Source organism: Delphinapterus leucas, chromosome 13, assembly GCF_059928025.1.
Source record: "Delphinapterus leucas isolate spDelLeu-1000000601 "Yukka" chromosome 13, BTC_Dleu_Yukka2, whole genome shotgun sequence".
In the NCBI taxonomy this organism is placed as follows: Eukaryota; Metazoa; Chordata; class Mammalia; order Artiodactyla; family Monodontidae; genus Delphinapterus; species Delphinapterus leucas.
In genome coordinates, this window is record NC_143141.1 from 33,092,992 (window position 1) to 33,110,925 (window position 17,934).

Genomic DNA, 17,934 nt, shown 5'->3' on the forward strand with positions numbered 1-17,934 from the left:
CAGAAACCTCCACTACAGTGTCGAAGAGAACTGTAGGAGTGGCCATCCTTATTCTAGGTCTTCGCTTTGTGCTTCATCTCAGAGTGTCTCTCCTCCAGCAGTTTACTGCAGGCATTGTGCAGGCATTGGTTATTCATTATTTGCCAGCGTGGTGATGAGGGATGGAGGTGTTCACATTTTCTGTTCTCAGTAATCCTGTCCCTCCCTCAGCAGTAAGGGATCTCTAATGATCGTGGACACAAGGTCCTTTTTCTCTCTCTCCCCCATGGATACAGGGTGGTTTTTTGTTTTTTTTTTTTTTCTGTTCCCTTCCCCCAGCTGTACTAGATCTCCTGTGCCCTGGATGCTGCCCTTTCTTTCCTAAACAGCTTAAGGTTTTTGCTTTGTAGTGGAGAAAGGGTAGAAGCACCTAGGGCAGGGCTTTGTTCCTTTCTTGTAGTGGCTACTACACATCTTCCCCAGGCCTCCACCGTGAAAGAAGTCTTTTCTAGTCTCTCCTGTTCTGCTCCCAATCTCCCTTGAGTGGTGAGGTCTGTGAGAAAGAGTCTCCTAAATTCCTCTTGCGTATGTTGCTCCCAGAGGTTCTATACTCTCCTGCTCCTCCACACTCAGCCTTTAAGAACGTGTTAACAATTTTAGCTGACTTCTTACCAGCTTGCCTGGCACCCAGCATCTGCTCCAGGTAAGTAAATGCTCATGTCCGTGTCCCCCATCTGCTTGAAGGTGCCTGTCTTTCTTTAGGTTTCAGGTGAGTTGGTTCTGCAACCTCAGCTGTCTGATAGGTTCAAGAGTTGTTCCTTCCTTCAAAGTTTTTACTCTGCTTTGATTTTCTTGGTCATTTTTATGTAGTATAAGGGTTTCTTTCTTGGAAGTTAAGTTTAGTTAATAAGCACTGTGTTTAGTAGGGGAGTAAGACGTGTTGCATAGGTGATGTGAGGCAGAAGATACATCTGCTTTGGTCTTCTTGGTTACTGGGTGATGGTAAGGTGGTAAATCAAAGAGACATGGTGGAACCTGTGCCCGGCCCAGGGCAATCCCAGAGTGAAACAAGATTTCTCCTCCATAACATCTTACCTCAGAGGAGAAACATGATACTATAAGACTTATTAACTTGAACATCTGTGCCTTCTTTCTGTGCCCAGCCAGGCCAGAGAGGTGTTCTTGAGTAGGCAAGTAGGAAGGAGATGAGATTATTTGGCCTCCTCTCACTATTCAGCAAGAGGACACATGTGATGTCCTCATGAGTAGCTCTTGTTGCTCCCCATTTCCAATGTAAGCCAGACTCCTGTGATTAATGTGATAGGGCATTCACTAATGCTTTTAAAAGATGGATCATTGTGAAAAGGCCCAACCCTGTTTGCTGCATTTCCTCCCTAAAAGCAGTCAGTCTTGACAGAAGCTATGCAAGTCATCCTGTCTCCCATTAACAATGACCTCAACTGTTTGTTTTAAAGAGTTCACAACCCCAAAGCAAAATTTTCACATACAAAAACATAGCATGAACCAAACCCTTTGGGAAAGCTTCTCCTGAGCCCTCAGCCTGTGCTTCTGTTCGTTAAATCAAATCAACCCTTTACAGTAGGTGGGACTCTTCCACCTATGGCATTGGTATGATCTTAAAGAAGGAAGCCTGCAAGTGGCCTCCTCTCCATGTGCCTGATGCAGTCTAACTACACATCAGGTGATGAGTGGAAAGTATGGCTAGCAGGAAGGAAATAGAAGAGATGATTCCATGGAAGCGGGGTTGATTGACTAGGGAATCTTAGTCAGAAACAGACACTGAAAAGGGGCTTGGGCTACCACAGTGGTATGTGGTAACAAATGGTCATCAGGGATGGTACTTGTGAGCATATCCTATGCCCCGGGCACCAGTAACAATTCTCAATAATAGCAAATGACAAGATCAGAAATGACTCATTCTTGACTTAAGTTTTCCACAGAAGGAAGAGGCTCTAGGGGGTGGTGGGCAAAAGAGCATTATTGGAGCCCCTTTTTGAGCAAGAATGAAGAGTTTCTGTTTCAAGAGCTACCAGCCTACAGAGAAAAGTCAGTTTTCCCTTGAAGGCTTCCTTTCAGTAAGTGCCATTCAGAAATCCTAACAAGACTTACTATAGAGAATCTAAGGGAGTTCATTCCTCCTTTTTCCCCATGTTCAGTGGATTGTTAAAACCAGAAGGGTGAATTTGAGACTTCAAACTCTCTCTGACTGAGTTCCCAAAACTGTGACTATCTAACCTGTTCCTGGAATTTATCTAGGAGGGAGATTTCCACCTTTTTGATTATCTTTTGCTAATGTTAACCAGCTACCCCAAATTTAGTGACTTCAGTAAACAATCATTTTATTTGTTCACCATTCTGTAGGTCAAAGATTTGGCCAGGGCTCAGCTGGGCAGTTCTTCTGCTTTACATGGTATTAGCTAGTGTCTTTCATGAGGTTGCAGTCAGATGGCAGCTGGGGTTGGAGTACCGGGATGGCTTCACTCACAAGTGTGGCACCTTGGGAGAGCTGGCTAGGAGGCTAGGATGTCTCTCTACTTCTTCACGTGGATAGCTTAACCTTCACATGGCAACTGGATTCCAAGAATGAGTATTCCAAGTGGTGAAGGGGAAGCTATGATCTCTTAAGGCCCAACTACAGAAGGTACATATATAGCATCATGGTAGTCTTTTGATGAAAACAAGTCCTAGGGCTAACCCATATTCAAAGGGAGAAGAATAGACTCCACTTCTTCATGCGGGAGTGGAAAGGTTACTATTCAAAAGAGCTCATGGCATGGGAGATATTGTTGCAACCATCTTTTGAAACACAATCTGCCACACCACCTAACGCACTCCTTCCGGTGCCTCAGATTCTGCTCTGGCAAGAACTGTTTTGTATTTAACCAAAGCATTGTGTACTGCAATTGGCATTCATGCTTTTTCGTTCACTTTTTACTGGAAATGGAGAATATAGAAGTCATTATCCCTTCATACGTCCCTGAAAGGCTGATTATCCAATAGGCTTGAACCCTGCTTAAGTAAGATTAGGAGTTGTGAGGAAAAACTTGGAAGGAAACTAGATGCAAATTCTTGGTTCATTTTCCCCATTATTTAAGTCAAATGCATTTTTATTATTATTAGGTTAAAGGTGTTTTATTATCCACACAGGGATTTTCAGTTCAGTTAATATGCTTGATACTGACATTTAATTATTTTATTACCCTATTCTTTTATCCCTTCTCAGGACCAGCAACTCCAAGTCCTCTTTTATAGGGCTATTATTTTCTAGGGCTATTCTATTCCTGTGTGTGTTAGAAATTGGGTTTATCTCTATGATATGTTAGTAATTAAAGCAAATCTCTACAACAAGCCATAAAACGGCCTGACCTGCTCCAAGAAAGTGGAACTATGGAGAGCACTAAGAGCTGAATCAGACAAAGATAAAAAGCTGTGTTGGTAGCCCGTTACACCCTTTGAAACAGTTTCTGCTCCTTACATCTAGACGTGCTTCAGGTCCCCCTGCGGGCAAAAATGCCACCTTTCTACAAAGAGAGGCACCAACCTAGGCCAGACAACTACCTTTGAAACAGCACTCGTTTGACTCAGCATTCTTGGGCCAAAGGGAGAAACATATTCCAAAGCAATGGAGCCTTTTTCTTTTTTTCCACCTCAACACACCTAAGAGATTCCACACACTCCTGTCAGTGGTAGAGACTCACTCATTAGGGCAGTGAAGGGCTTTGTCGTTTGGGAAAAGTCCACCATTGAGAATCACTGAGATAAAACTTAAACAGTTTAAGGTAACACTGGATGGCAGAGAAAGCCAAACCAAAGGAGCAGGTCAACCAAACTGACATACAACCTCCTAAATCCTTCACACAGCCTCTGAGGTTAACAAAACAAAAAATACTTTTATCCAGAATCACACTGCTTTCATAGTAATCCCTGCTTATGCTACCTGACAACATAATAAATTTACAGTGAGAAGTGGGGAGTTGGATCATTTAAAATCATCCATAAGTCTGCACATCACCTTCTAGTAACCTTGCGATGCATGATGCCTCATTCAAATCTCCATAAAACCTGCCCTATGGTGGGGTTTTATGCCCTATGGCAGCGACCAGGTTTTTGTTTCTGTTGTGGCTTTGCACTCTTTGGGGCATATGGTAGGCATTCATTATAGGTCTTCATTAACGAGTAGATGAGAAAATGAATGCATGTGTGGAAATAACTCTGCCAACCTTAGTCCTGACCTTGTACCTGACTTCTCTAAAGGCTTTACTTTCCCTGGCAGTACAGCTTTAGCAGAAGAGGAAGGCTCAATTTCCCACCTCAATCTCTCATTGGTGAATACGGCATATTTAAAGGGCCCTTAGAAATCAATTAGCCCCCAAACTTCATTTTACAGATGGGGAAACTGAGTCCAGAAATATTATGACTTTTTCCAGCATCGCCTGCCAGTACATCTGTAACTGAATCTCTGCAAGAGGGGCATGTAAACTGGTCCACAGAGGACTGAGCCTTAGAGGTCACAGGTGCCCGGGCATTTGGTGCAGACAGGACACATTTCAGGTAGAGAGGGAGGAGAGTAAAACTGCTAACCGTTTCCTGGATCAGCTCTGGCAAGAGGATACTGTGGCTGCCTCGGGAGGGTGAGAGGTGGTATTTGCCTTCTACAGAGACGATTTGACTCAGCCTGCTGCTCTCTTTCTTAATCAGCACCCTCAAATGAGCGCTCAGTGAAAACACTTTGAGAAAAAGCCCTCGTAAACTAGTGTGGCTGTCTTGTAACTCAGCTATAGTATCAAAGATTTCATGGCTGAATACCCTCTCCCGGTCAGCAAATGGCTGATAGGGGTACAAGCCACAGGGTTTCTATGGGGATGTGTGCATGCTTTGCTGAGGAAACAAGCCTCACCACTGCAAACCTGTATCACCACCCACCAAAAATCCCAGTCTCAGAAGTGCAAACCAAGCTCCCATGGGCACTGTCCCCAGAGAAGCAGCATGCACTGACTTGCTACGTGAGGCATACCCTCTCTGGGATGGCTGCCAGAAAACTGCACAACCTTATGAAATTGTAATGACTCAGGGGCCCTTTGGGGAAGGTAGATGTCCTGGGAAACATCTGGTCCCTTAGCTTTGAAATAGATGGCAGGTCAGGAGGGAGGGGAATTCATTCTATAAATACTTATTGGTTGTCTACTATGTGTCAGGCACTGCTCTAGGAAATGGGTATGTGGTATGAACCAAATAGTGTTATTGTCCACTGCTCTTTCTTCTAAACCTGTGGTGATCCATACCTTCCTGCACACCAATGTGCTCATTTTATTTAGCATCAATGGAAAATTAACAATATGCCATCCATAAAAATAGTATTTTTATTACTTAAATATGCTGGTCTGGATCCCCAATTAAATTGTAGCCTCCTTAAGGGCAGAGGTAGTACTTTCTCCTTTGTAGTCCTCATAGCATTTCACATGATGGTAAGTGCAGAGAAAATATTCAAAGGGTGATTAACTAGATCCCTAAAAAATAATATCTGTAGACAACCAAAGAGAATTAGGGAGGAGGCTGATAGCAGGCAAAAGTTTAGGACCCAAAAGAGATGGCACCTCCAGATACCCACCAAAAGAAAGCTTTACTATTTACAGTAGCTTTTTAAAATGTAAGTCTGCATAATCCATGCATAACAGCATCATGAGGTGCATCATATTTGAATGTGAAGAGCAGTCATAAAATACATTATCATTGAAGACCAAAATTAAATACCACGTATTTTAAGAAAGAAGGATTGCCTTGATTATGGCCATTGTATTCAGATGCTCACAATTATATTTTCAGTGCACTTGTCTTGATTTTAACACTCGGGACACAGGTTATAGCACTCATGCTCTAATGTAGACCTAAGTCTTTACTTCAGAAAATACTGTAATGATCAGAAATGTAACTAGAGCCCAGTTTTTGTTTTTGTTTTTGTTTTTTGCGGTACGCGGGCCTCTCACTGTCGTGGCCTCTCCCGCTGCGGAGCACAGGCTCCGGACGCGCAGGCTCAGCGGCCATGGCTCACGGGCCCAGCCACTCAGCGGCATGTGGGATCTTCCCGGACCGGGGCACAAACCCGTGTCCCCTGCATCGGCAGGCGGACTCTCAACCACTGCGCCACCAGGGAAGCCCTAGAGCCCAGTTTTGAAACGAGCCACTTGTTCTTTTCTGCTATGAGCTTAAGTCTGCATTGGGTCTTTGGCTGAAACACATATAGCTATTAGCAGGGGAAGGTGCTAAGGTGGAGATATTTAGAGAGGTCCTGAAGATACCAGGCTGAGCTTTGCTTCTTTAGAACCTGAAAAATTAAGAAAGAAGGGCTTTGGGAGGAGCAGGGAGCAGCAGGAGAGAAGCAACTAAGGAAATTTCACTTGTTAAATTCTAGTAAATGCTCACCCTTGATGAAGGGAGAGACAACCAAGTAAACTAAAATATTTCAAGCTACTTCAGGAAACAAGATTGTATCTTTTTTAACTCCTTGCCTGTGTGTCCCTTTGATATATGAGTTACCATGGAATAGAGAGAAATAGCTGTGGTTGCAAGATAAGATCCAAAGAGAAGACGATTCTGAATGCCTGATTAGTGGCAGTGAAAGGCAAGAGAACCCTAGAGAGCTTTTGATGTGAGGTGAAGGGCAGAGGCGCCCCGAGCCTATAGCATTATGAGGTGCAGGGCTGGGTCTTAAGATCTAGAAAACTGGGTTAAGAGGAGACTTGGCATCCATTTTATTTTGTAACTTAATCATCCCTCAGTTGTCCCAGTTGGAAAGTATGAGTTTTCATAGCCAATAACTTATTACTGTGGAAACGTATTGTTTTTACTACAAAGTAAGAATATATTTGAAAATATTTTACAAATTATAAAGCACTATATAAATGCAAGTTAGTGCTCTCCTTCCAAAATGTTCCAGGTATTTTCAGTGGGTTCTCTGGATTTTCAGTACATTTATATGATTTAGGAATTAGGGCAAGGAAGCGTGGGATCTTATGGTAGATAAGAATCATTGAGGTCCCTAAAGCTTTTCATTCATCTGGCTCTATTCAGGTATTTCCATTCAAAAAATACTCTGATATATGTTAATGGGAGAGTGAATTGATACACCATCCTGGAGGGCAGTTTATCAATGGATATCAAAAGCTGTGACTGAGAATTCTGCTCCCAGGAAATTATCATCAACATCATTATGGCTAACGTTTGTCATGCATTTACTGTGTGAAAGGCACTGTTCTAAGTGCTTTGCATAAATTAACTCATTCAGTCCTCACAGCAATGCTATAATATGTGTTATTATTATCCCTGTTACATAGATAATGAAACTGGATTATAGAGAAGTTATATAACTTGCCCAAGGTCACAAAGCTGGTAAGTGGAAGAGCTAGCAATCTAAGTTAGGCCGTCTAGATCCAGAGTCAACACTTTTAACCACTGTACTATATTGTAACTTGTGTTTTTTCCTAAGGAAACAATTGAAGAAATGCACAAAGATGTATATTCAAGTATTTCATCAAGGCATTGAGTAATACAGGAAAGGATTGGGGGGAACCCAAAATAGCTACCAGCAAGGCGTTTGTTCAACTTAGTATGGTGTATGGCCATTAAAAACAGACACTTTGGTGTCTTTAAAATGATTACATTCATCTATATAAGTTCTCTTACATGTAAAAGATGTCTGTGCTGTATTAGTAAAACAAAAAACATCAGCTTTTGAAAGTACGTATAATTTGCTCTATTTTGGTGAGAAAAAAGCCTTTAAGGCTAGTTACCAAATCATTGACAATTATTATCCCTCAGAGATGAGATTATGGATGATAGCTTTTCCAGTATGCTTTTTTGAGTTAAAGAAGTTTTTCTTCAATTTTTTTGCAGAGAGCATTTTTTGCTTTTATGAAGAAATACACAATAAAGCTACATCATTTGGGGAAAAAATTATACTCAAAAGAAGTAGGTCTCATTCTACTCTCACACACATATCCCTTACACCCTCCACTCCAGCACATTCCACTGACGAACAACTCTCTTCATTATAAAATGTTTCCCCATTTTGTACATTGAGTTTTTTGTTGGTTTCTGGGGGCTTAGTCACAAATGTATTGAGGCCCCACTGTGTGTCCCTTGCTGTATTAGGCATTGTGGATCTCAGACTGCAAAGAACTGACTTTCTATTCTGGGAGATTTTATCTCCCTTAGGTTTGGGTTTCTCTCTATATCAACATCTGGTTTACCGACATAATCAACTGTTCAGTTGTGAGGGACAAACAGTTGGAAGAATAGAAAAATATGTGATACAGTGCTTCCTGTGCACCATAAACAATACGTACAAGTGGAGTTCAGAGAAAGGATAAATCTAAGAAGCTGATAGCAGTATTCAAGCTCTCCTAAAGGAGATAAGGGCTTAAGCAGGATCTTAAAGGATGGTAGGAAAAGGAGGAACACATTTTACTCAATCTTACCGGCCTGAACTTTTGTATGTTTCCTTCCTGGTTCTAAGATTCTACTCTCATATTTAAAGATGCATTGAATCAAATAAACCTGGGTTCAAATTCTGACTTCTTTATTAGCAGTGAGCTTTCGAGCAGTTGCTTAATTGCTCTATGCCTCAATTTCCTTATCTTTAAAATGGGCATGGTAAGAGTATCTTCCTCTTAGAATAACTTTAAATGAGACAGTGCCCAAAAAGCATTTAATATAGTGCCTGGCCCACTTTCAGCTCTCAACAAACATAACTTTTATTATGCTTCCCGCCCCTTCATCCCCCAGTTTCCGCCCAGTGGTCTTATTTCCTATTTTCTATCTCTTGGCACAGATTTATTTGCCTTTCTTCCTCTCAGGTTTGCCTTTTCAGTTCCTAGCTGCCCTGTTGAGTCTGTCTCATTGCCCTTGGCTGGTATCTATGTGTTGTGCAACTGTTTGCCTGATTTCAGACTGTCAGCTTCAGTACAGCCCGCTGATTGCTCACTCCACTTTCCTGTGATTCTCATATCCCATCCTCCATATGTTCAGACTCCTGGACTCACCACCAAACACAGAACTTGAATTGAGAGGCAGGAACCTGTTTTCTTTCTTCTCCAAGTCCAGCCTAAAGCTTTGGACACCAGTTGCCCCCTGGGAACAGACGATGACTTCAGAACCCCCATGCCAAACTTAAATATCCCCAATACTGTCCCGGCTCCACGGCCATTTCACCTCCCCACTCAGCCCTGTGTGTCAGAGGCAGTGCCGAAGCATTTCCGAAGGCCTCATTCTTCTCACAAGCAGAGAGAGATCTTGCATAGAGTAGAAGTTGAGCTAAGCCGTCAGCTGCTTTTCTCATGTGATGGACCCTGCTCTTTGCTGCTTTTATGGTCAAGGCCTTGCCAACCGTAGAAACAATGAGCCTCTTTAGCACCCCTGTCTCTGCTGTAGGGTAACCAGAGACAGAACAACTCCTTTCCAAAGGTGAATTTGCTGGCCAGAGCCTATCGCCTCAGTCTGGGCTTCCTGACCACTTTTTACAATTCTTTTGGATCAAATAGAGTACTCCATGGCCTTTTCTGATTATAGAGGTCTCATTGTTTAATGGTTAGTACAGGCCTTTTGCAAGCATATCTTGGCTTTGGAATCCTAGAAGCCAAACTTTACTTCAGTGGAATATCCATTTTGTTCTTACTTTAAGCATGAAACAGTGAATCATAGAAACAAATGTTCTTGGGTCATCTGGTCAGCCTCCCAGGTACAGCTACAGGGTGTTTCCGTTAGAGTAAGATCTAGTCTTTGTACAGTCGCCGTTTAAACATCCCAGATGTTAGGGCATCTTCATCTCATAGCAGCTCAGAGAACAAAACAAGCAGTGTTTTCTTGCAGGCTTCTTTCTCCTGCCTGCTGTCCTGTCAGCTTGCCCCATACTTTATAGCAAACCCAAGGAAGAGCATCTCTCTCTCACAGGCAGAAGTATGACTTCAGGGATACCCTTCACGATGAGCCAGAACAAGGGTACAACAGGTTCGTGTTCACCTGCAAACTTGCAGATTGCCTGGAAAAGGGACCAAGAGCAACTCATCTATTCTGTTGAGTTGGGGGCTTTTGAGTCTTCTAGAGCTTTAATTTCTCTCACATGGCCAAATTTCTTTCCCCTTTTTTCTGGGACACCTATGCAATGTTTTCTCCTTTGTTCAGAGCTGTGAAAAGGAACTGTTTGTTTGACTATGAGTTTCCCTTTTTTTAACTCCCTCCACCCTAAACCCATAGCTCTCTTCCTCTCCCAAAGAAGAAAGAGGAAAGCAAGCCACAATAATACTTCTGTAAATTTATGGCCACTCTGTAATGTTTAATCACAGCTACGTGACTGGGGGCTTCAGAGCAGGCGTACAAGTTCAGCGCAAGGTGAATCTTGTCTGAGATAATCTGAAAGTTCATTCAGAGGTGAGGGCAGCAGCCTCTTGCAGACGGGTGAGGTTAACAGGAGGTCACCTGCTTTTTTTTTTCCTCTGGTCTTCTCCCGTTTAATGTGTAAACAAAGGGAAAATGTAACTTCCAATGAACTTGGCATATGTTGTGCTCACGCTAATCTTGGCCTGGCCAACTGTAAACAGGCCAATATCCTGTAGCTGAGTCTTTCCACCCATTCTCCGCCTTTTGGAGAGCACAAAGAAACAGAAAGCAGACACTAGCACCTAGTGGAGGCAGCATCCAGTGCCCCCAGAGAACCACCAGGAGCCCAGGGGAGGCCCTGGAGAAGACCACAGACCAAGGTGTTTGCTATGATGCGTGCAGGGCCTCCAGCACTCTGGCCTCTTGTGCTGCTTTCTGACAACCATCAGTCAGCATTCATTTATTGAGCTTCTTTTCTGCCCCACTACACAGTGCTAAACACTAAGAAGACAAACACGGATGAGCCCTAAGGTGCTTACAGGCTGAAAGGCGAGAGTACCTATGATCTGGCCCTAGAGGTAGGAGGATGAAGGAGGGGACTTTGCTGGTATCCAGAGAAAGCTGACGACAGCTTCTGGATAGAACCCTGTCAGAAGTTCCCCTCCATTGTAGGACTGTGTTTGGTTTCCATCCCATTTGCAGACATGTCTCCAGGCCAGAGAATTCCAGAAGCTTACAGAGGCAGTATATGTGGGCAGTATGGGGGCCCATAGTCTGAGCATCAACAGCTTTCGGTAGAGCAGTGGCTGCTTGATGATTTGTGACCAACTCTCATTTGCCATAAGCCCAATTCCTTGGGAGTCCAGAGCCTCTGGGCCAGTGCAGATGTGCTTGAGGAACATATCTCTGCTGTACCCTCTTGGAATGTGGGAGTGTAACTAGTATTCCGGTATCCAGAGCAGGAATTAATAATTAGTGAATTATCTGTGGCAAGTGTTAAACCTCAAACCAGCTTTTAGAACCCCTTACTCATTTGAGGAGTATTTAGGGAACGTGGACTTTCCCAGCTTTCAGCCAACATAGGACCATTTTAGTAGTATGAGGTAGTAAGGAGGTCCTGAGCCGCCAAGAAGATACAGTCTTCAGCTGTGAAATTCCCTTTGTACTGTGCTTGGTACCACTCTGTGGCCAGGAAATAGAAACCTCTTTAACTACACTTGATGCTGAGTATTTCATAGCTAACATGGGCCCAGACCTGTGCCAGGTAGAAGCAGAGAGAAAGATCCTGTCCTTAAGGAACTTATAACCTCCCTGAGGAAGCAAGACAAAAATAATAATAATAATAATTAGGAGTTTAAGATAGGCTTTGGTACTATCAAGTGAGATATTATACCTGGAGCACCTAATAATAATTAGGAGTTTAAGATGGGCTGTGATACTACCAAATGAAATATTGCGATGAAGCCTCCTTAAGGGTCTCTTTAGAAAGGGAAGGATCTGGATAGGACAAAGAGAAAAGGGGAGGTATTCCAAATCAGAGAACAGCATGAAGGCATTGTGAGGGCAGAAATGAGTTGGTCAGCTTCATTGTCATTTTCTTCTTCTCCTTCTTTTGTCATTGTCATCATCATAACTAATATTTGCTGAGCATTTACTATGTGCCAGGCACTATGCTGAGTACTTTACCAAGGTAGGTAGTATTATTTCCACTTTAATGAGAGGCTGGTATCTTCCCCGGGGCCATAGAAGTGAGAAACAGTGAAAATTCTGAACTATAGCTCCTAGGCAGAATGACTTGGATTTGCCTCAACACCACTCATCTTTATAGCTCTGAAGATTTCCTAACCCGCTTCCCTCTGCCCCCAGCCCAGTGTTGTAAAGTGTTTGTTTTTGAGATCCACAAAGGGGACAGGAGAAGGTGTTGAGAAAATTTAGCTGTTAAAGAGGACACTTTCAAGTCAGGAAAGGGGTTAGTCCATGGAGAGGAATAGTTAAGGGGTGACAAGATGATGGTGATTTGCCAGTGCACTGTGGTATCTCTTTTGGGGTTATTTTCTTATAGACATGGGACAGATCTCAGGTAAAAGAGTAGATTGTTTTTCCCACAGCTTGCCCAGGGTGTTTAAAATGTGGGTGGCCCCCTCCTAAAAACCATTGCTTATGATCTGGCCCTTGAAGGAACTCTGCTCCCAGGGAACAAGCCACATGGACAAATGGTGATCTGGAGAATGTCCATCTGCCCCTGGCTCACAGAGAATATGGACATGATGGCCCTGGGGTCAGGAGAAGAGAGTTGCAGCTTGAATGAAAGCCAGGGGCTCCAGCCAATGTTACATTGAAGCAGAAGTCAGACAATTGTTGTTGCTCTAAAGTTCATGAAGGGTAATGTTTAGTTGCTTTTTAAAAATGTCTTTGAATAGTAATGATATGCTGTGATAAGAGTGTTACTAACTATAACAATGTGAAATTTTCAAGTGTTTTCACATACTATATCTCTTTTCATACCTTTATGCAATAAATTGAAGAAGGTGTTTTTTTTAACAAATTCACATCAATGATTGAGTCACTGAGTCAAAAAACATAATGATTTGTTTGAGACCTCACAACAAGCCATACTATAACCCAGAGATGATAAACACAAAGATCTAGTGTTGGATAAAGGCTCCCATGCCATCAAGGACTAAAGACGTTATTACTCTGGCCATACAAGGAATCAGAAGACTGAGTTTATCTTTGCAAAAATAAAAGAAGAAATGTTTCCATTCTAGGATCTCTGAGAATGACACCAAACTCTCCCACAAGGAGGCTTCTTTCTTCTCCTAATTTCTCCTTCCCACCCAACTCAAACACTAGCTAATGGGCATTCAGATGCTCCAAGTTTAAGGCGATAGAGGATAATGGCTATGGAAGCAGAGTTTGCCTTTCTCTACCATCCCAGGTCAACCTCAAATATCTTTGAAAATCCTGTGGAAACTTCCTGATCCATTCCCAAAGACTCAGAAAGGGATGTAAATTCCTGACATTACTATTCAGAGAAGGAATATTTTGTGTTTATCGTAATTCTAGTCACTGTGGGCGTGCTTCTTTCTTTATTCCTCTGCATGTTTTTTCTCAAGGAGAGATGGAGATCCTTTTAGTTATCTCTTTAAGAGTCTTGGCCTGGGCTTCCCTGGTGGCGCAGTGGTTGAGAGTCCGCCTGCCGATTCAGGGGACACGGTTCGTGCCCCGGTCTGGGAAGATCCCACATGCCGCGGAGCGGCTAGGCCCGTGAGCCATGGCCGCTGAGCCTGCGCGCCCAGAGCCTGTGCTCCGCGACGGGAGAGGCCACACCAGTGAGAGGCCCGCATACGGGGAAAAAAAAAAAAAAAAAAAGCCTTGGCCTGGACTGAGTTTCCTCTGTGCCACTTGCTGTGGTATCAGATTCAGGGGGTATTTAAGTTGGCCCATTACGTGACCTGACATTTTTACATCATTTCAGATATGTATGGTGGTATGGATGGACTGGTAACTCCTTTCTCACTATACTCACCTAGAATGCTGCCTATTCCCTGGGTACAGGCAAGCCACTGCAGAGATTCCCTATCAGCCAGAAACACAATTGTGCAAATTCTCATCATTAATGAATTTGATAAATACAGTGTAGTATATTTAAGTACACTTATACCGTGGAGGATACTGTTTAGCCATCAAAATCAATGAACTAGGTTTACATGGATCAACGTGGATAGATCTTGAAAACATAGTATTGAATGAAAAAAGCAAGTTGCAGAATGTTGTGTACAATATTATATATGTAAAATAAAACACAAAACATTACCATTTCTCTAGTAAAAGCATAAAAACATGTAGGGGATACATAACCAAATCATGATAGTGGTCTGTATCCTCCAAGAAGGCAGAAGGGAGGGGGATTTCACCTTTATTTATAATGTTTTATTTCTTAAAAACAAAGGGAGGATCTAAAGTAAATTAAATGCTAACAAATTTTTAACATTTGTTCACTAGGGCTAAGATGGACTTTATATTCTTTTTTACTTTATTTATTTATTTTTTGCGGTACGCGGGCCTCTCACTGCTGTGGCCTCTCCCATCGCGGAGCACAGGCTCCGGACGCGCAGGCTCAGCGGCCATGGCTCACGGGCCCAGCCGCCCCGCGGCATGTGGGATCTTCCCGGACCGGGGCACGAACCCGCGTCCCCTGCATCGGCAGGCGGACTCCCAACCACTGCACCACCAGGGAAGCCCTACTTCATTTTTTTAATTTAAAAAAAAAAAAAAAGACTCTCTTTCCTTCTCCTTCACCTCTCTAGGCATCTGACTTGCATTCTGTTCTCATAGGTTTTGGTTCTTCACCATCTGGTTAAATTGCACCACATAGTAGAAAGAAAAGCAGACTAGGAGGCAAGGGCTTATGTTCTAATCCCACATCCATTCATAGTAGCTTTGCGTATGATCATGAAATCTTTCTGGACCTCAGTTTCCTCCTCTGTAAGATGAAAGGACGGTCCTATTCTCTACGATTCCTCACAGTTTGCCATTTTAGCAGACTCACTCCTGCTAAGTGATGAGAATTACTCTCTCCGTCCTGTAGCTATTTACTTCCTGATAAGGAATTATCTAGATTTAGAATCTTAGAGCTGGAAGGGACATGAATGTCGTTGGTCATCAGTAAGTGTGATTTTTAGAGGACTCCTACTTAGTAGTAGGACTGTCTGCTAGTGGTAGATCCAGGGCTACAGTGCTAGGCGCCTGTCTCTTATTTTGGCAGTATGAAAACCCTTCAAAAGCCAAAGGAATACATCTAAAGCTGGCAAAGGAAAGCAGGGTGGCTAAAGGTATGTTTACTAACCAAGAGGCAGATAATATAGAACAAACCAAAAAGGTTTGGGATCCTGAGTGTTTTTAAAATGCCAGGCATAATTCAGGCAAAAATTGTTCCTCCTTCAGAGGAAAATTCTGAGAAGTAACTTTGTGACAGTTTCTGACATGAGGACAGTTTTAGAAGGAGATTCTGTTAGAAGAAGGAAGGCCATTCATGGTTGTTGGGGACGGGGGTGGAAATGGAGGTGGAGAAGAGGCTGTCTAGGGTTTAGATAATTTCTAAGATTCCCCTGTCTCTCTCCGCCTTAACTGACTTTAGTCACACTGAAACCTGCCACAGGCCCCTGGCCAGCCTGACCCTCTTACCTGTAAAACTCACAGTGAGCAAGGACGAAGGGAAATGCAGGGCATGTATTTCCCTCCTCCATAGCTTAAGCAAAAGGCAGGTTTGAGAACTCAGAGACATATTGATTCATCTGCTTTTGTTTGGAATGAGAATGGTTATAGGAAGCACCTGCTTGATTCATTCATTTGTATTACTTGCCTGGTCCCTGGAGGATACCGATTTTGAAAACTCTGCTTTGTGGTCACCGTTTAGTCTGCCCTGTCCCCCTCCAACACTCAGCCAGCCTTCAGTCCTTCAGTTGGACCCGATAAAGTCAGTAGCCATCCTGTCGTCCTATTACTGCCATCTTAACCTAGATCCTCATTACCTCAGATCTTCCTGCCTGAAAATTTTCTCCTCAAGTCCATTTAGCTTACTGATAAGTTGCTACTGGGCTTCCCTGGTGGCTCAGTGGTTGAGAGTCCGCCTGCCGATGCAGGGGACACGGGTTCGTGCCCCGGTCCGGGAAGATCCCACATGCCGCGGGGCGGCTGGGCCCATGAGCCATGGCCGCTGAGCCTGCGCGTCCGGAGCCTGTGCTCCGCAACGGGAGAGGCGGCAACAGTGAGAAGCCCGCGTACCGCAAAAAATAATAATAATAAATAAATAAATTGCTACTGAAATGTTACCACTCCCCATGGCATATAAATTGTTTTAAAAATCCTTATAAGGGCCATCAGCACTCTTCATAGTCTAACTCAACTACTGCCTCTTCAGTCTTCCCACTCCTGTTCCTCTATATGCCACCTCTGCTCATCCAGGCCTTTGAGAGAAGCCCAAAAGGGAAAAGAGGGAAAGGCCCCATCTTGGGGGTCAGATTATCCTGGGTCTAAGTCTTGGCTCTATCACTTACTGAATATGTCCCTTCGGTCCATTCTTTTAACCTTTCGGGGCCCTCATTTCTTCATCTGTAAAACAGAGACGTTAACCTCTTAGGCTGTTGATTTTCCTGGAAATGAAATGAAATAGATGAGTAAGTTGCCTGGCCCAGCAGAGTATCTGTCACGTAGTAGGTGTTCAAGAAATGCCCCATTCCTTCTTCCCTTGAGCACATCTCAGCTACTCCTCTTTCTGCACCTTGGCTTCCACTAGTCTCTTTGTTTCCTTCCGTCCTCTTCTCTGTTTCATCTAAATTGTGCCCATCCTTTTGAAAGACTAGAACTTGAAATCTTTTGGGCCTCTCCCATCTCTCCCATCTTTCCTTGTCCTGAATGCGTCCTGCACTCGCTTCCCCAGGGCCCTTCATTTGGCTCTTAAGCGCAAGTGCCGTGCTCAAAGCAATTTTTACTCAGTCTCCAACCCCTGACGCACAGAACAAAATAGATTTTAAATGCGTATCTGACTGGGCTAAGGGTCTTAAGAAGTTAGCCATCTAGTGTTGAGCCTTTTGTCCAGATGCACGCTCATTTCCCAGGCCATGGAGAGTCTAGCTTTTTCTAAACTTATCCAGGGTATAAGGATGTTCCCTGCTTAACTATCCTTTTGATGTCAGATATTTTTTCTTATGCCGATCATGAAGTTCCTGGACTGTAATTTGTAATGACTCATATAAGACAAGACAACTAATGTTTCTAATTTATCCATTTACAAAAAAGAACCCAAACCATTTTCATTATGAATTTGTGATAGTTTTTCCTGCAGATTATCTAACCAGTGTCTCCAGACTTTTTTGACTGGCCACTACTGATGACAAAGAAATCTTGAGGACTCACCCCTAATATATGTATATATATAACAATTTATTAACAAATTGTTAATAAATAAAATTGCTCTCCTCTGCTCCTCCCCTGGGCAACTCAAACAAATAGTCTAAAAACAATACTCACGGTAGCTCTACTTCTAATCTCATTATTGGCAATTAGCCTAGCCTATGAATGAACTCAAAAGGGACTAGAATGAACTGAATATGGTATTTAGTTTCAAACAAAACAAATGATTTCGACTCATTAGATTATGACTAAACTCATAACTACCAAGTGTCTTTAGTGTACGCAAATATTATTATCGCTTTCACAATATCCCTTGTAGGACTGCTAATATATCGATCCCACTTAATGCCCTCACTGTTATGTCTAGAAGGCATAATATTATCACTGTTCATCATGGCAACCCTAATAACCCTAAACTCACACTTCACCTTAGCCAGCATAATAGCAACCATCCTATTGGTGTTCGCAGGCTGCAAAGCCACACTCAGATTATCCTTGCTAGTAATAGTATCAAATACGTATGGCACTGACTATGTACAAAACCTTTACCTCCTCCATTGCTAAAGTTTATCATCCCTGCTATACTAATACCCCTGACTTGATTATCAAAAAATAATATAATTTGAATTAACGCTGCAACCCATAGCC

The 17,934-nt window shown here is 43.0% G+C and overlaps 1 protein-coding gene across 22 annotated transcripts in view; it reads left to right on the plus strand.

The window, feature by feature from the left end:
- Positions 1-17,934, plus strand: part of EXOC6B (exocyst complex component 6B) — a 703,642-nt gene that overhangs the window by 654,309 nt on the left and 31,399 nt on the right. For 5 of the 22 annotated variants that reach the window (XM_089922302.1, XM_089922305.1, XM_089922307.1 and 2 more), the window contains exon 22: positions 1-17,934. This exon is cut by the window's left edge; it is cut by the window's right edge and continues 22,318 nt beyond it. The exons of the other annotated variants lie outside the window; for them this stretch is intronic. The gene's annotated coding sequence lies outside the window, so the exon portion shown is untranslated. 22 annotated transcript variants of the gene reach the window in all.